The sequence below is a fragment of the Pteropus alecto genome, unplaced genomic scaffold (genome assembly GCF_000325575.1).
Source record: "Pteropus alecto unplaced genomic scaffold, ASM32557v1 scaffold669, whole genome shotgun sequence".
In the NCBI taxonomy this organism is placed as follows: Eukaryota; Metazoa; Chordata; class Mammalia; order Chiroptera; family Pteropodidae; genus Pteropus; species Pteropus alecto.
The window spans coordinates 298336-300467 of NW_006442554.1; the positions used below are offsets into that span (position 1 = coordinate 298336).

Here is a 2132-nt window from a genome sequence, read left to right on the forward strand (position 1 = left end):
ACCACCACCACCACCACCACCACCATCACCACCACCATCACCACCACCACCAGTCTCTTTGGAATCTTAGGATGGGGGCACCTTTGAGGATCATGGCCGCCGCCCAGGATTTGAGTGGGGAGTGGGAGCAGCCTTGGCAGATGGGGCACCATGGCCTGCGGGTGTTGACAAGGTCCACCATCTGTAATGTCCTTGGCACAATAAAACCAAATGTTAGTTTCCCCGGAGCGCCTCTGTTCTGTGTGGGGCAGAGGGGGTGGGTGGGCCTCTGTGCAGAGGCAGCAAGGGCACAGGACTTGGCTTGACTTCTGAGGGCTGCACACTCTACAGTAGGGTCTGTCTGGGAGCCCACAGTAGTTCATGTTTGATTCATTACTTACTAAACCACTTTCTGGATCCGTTACCAAGAAAGCTCCATCTTTGCCGGCTGCCCCTGCCTCAGTACTGGCACAGAATGTAGCCTGTCTACCTTATTTCCTGGGGTATAATGGGAAGCAGAGGGCTGTGAGGGCAAGGACTGAACTTCCATATTCTCTGCCTTCCTCTCTTGACATAAATGTTTTCTCTTTCCTGTGATTGATGAGGAAATGCTGTGGAAAGGTACGATGGATGCTTCATAACAACATGAGTTGAGTGGAAGTAACCAGAGGGGTCTCCTCCACTGGGTTTTAGAAGCTGAGGAACAGCTAAACCCTTTTTTGTTCATGTCTTCCAGTCCTTCAACACTTCTGTGTCCTTGACCTTCCTAGGGGTAAAAGCCAGGGCAGAGAAGTCTGTCTGTCCTCCAGGTTTTGTCAAGTATCTTTTTTGTGCCTCAATAACGGGGTCCTAGTGAAAGGATGCATGTCCAGCCCTGCAGGTGAGAGCGTGGCTGGCAGAGTGGCTGTCTGCGGAGTGTGTGGAATCCACTCATCAAGCATGTGTATGTTGGAGAGTTAGTTTGAAACCTGCCTTGGCTTTTTCTAGCTATGTGGCCTTGGTCAAATCACAGGCTCTCTGAGTTTCAAGTGGCCCATATGCACGATGGGTAATTAACGTCTACTACCTCACTTTGTGAACACAGAGAATGCATACGGTCAACATGACGGCATAGTGCCTGGCACGTTCTGAGACCTCAAATGTTAGCAGATACTTATTATCCTGTTGAAGTTTATGCATCATTTAGCCCATGCCTACCTCTTCTTGCCGCCCTGTCCAATTTCCTTGGCCCCTGCCTGGAATTTGCCATCCCCGTTCCAAGCCCCCAACTTTTTCAAGATGTGTAGAGGGTCGCCTTTTGAGAATCCCTGTGTGACCCCATCCACATTCTTCCCTCTATAAATATGTCTACGGCCTCCCTAATAACTGTACTATCAACCTGGGCAAGGGCTGTGATTGATGCCTGGCTTCTCTGTGTATCTCTAATATCTGCACCCCCACCAGGGCCTGGCAGGCTTACTGTAGACTCCTAATAAATGTTGGATGAATAAGGGAAAGCGCATAATGTGTATTTGCTTTTTGGGCATTGTGTGTGTGAGGGGTGGGGGGGAGAGACTGGTGAGTCCAAGTCTTGAGGCGCATCTCTCAGAGTGTTTCTAGTGTGTGTGATGAGGGCTTGTTTCCAGGTGTGTCAGATGGTGACTGTGGGATTCTATCTCTGACAGTTTGTGTCTGTTTCTGAGCGAGTGCATGTCTGCGTGGGTGGGTCTGTGACAGTGCATCTGTGGTTTCTGATGCGGTGGATGTCCGTTTGTATTCCTGTGATGGATTCTGGGTAGCAATTTCTGAACAGTATCAGTGACAACACCGCATGCCTGCGGGTGTATCTGTAACTGGGTCTATCCACGTCTGTTTTTGTGACATTGCCTATCTATGTGGCTCTATCACATAAGTATACGTCTGCCTTTGCAGCAGTGCATGTGTGTCTTGAGCGTCTGTGTGGCTTCCTGTGACAGATTCTGGGTCTCATTTCTGGGACAGTACAAGGCTTTCTCTGACAGTGCATGTCTGATGGTGCCAGTGTCTGACAAGTTCTGGCTGTGTGACAGGACATTTCTGTGTCATTGTCACATGGCAATGTAAGTCTATGTGAATCTCTGGAGTGCCTGTCTTTCTGTAACAGTGTATCTGTGTGTAATTCTGGGACATGACTC

General features: G+C 49.5%; 1 protein-coding gene across 5 annotated transcripts in view; it reads left to right on the plus strand.

Moving 5' to 3' along the window:
- OTUD5 (OTU deubiquitinase 5) overlaps window positions 1-223 on the plus strand; it is a 23986-nt gene extending 23763 nt beyond the window's left edge. For all 5 annotated transcript variants that reach the window (XR_003043404.1, XR_003043400.1, XR_003043402.1 and 2 more), the window contains one exon: window positions 54-223. The gene's annotated coding sequence lies outside the window, so the exon portion shown is untranslated. The remainder of the gene's footprint in view (window positions 1-53) is intronic.
- The last annotated feature ends 1909 nt before the right edge of the window (window positions 224-2132 follow it).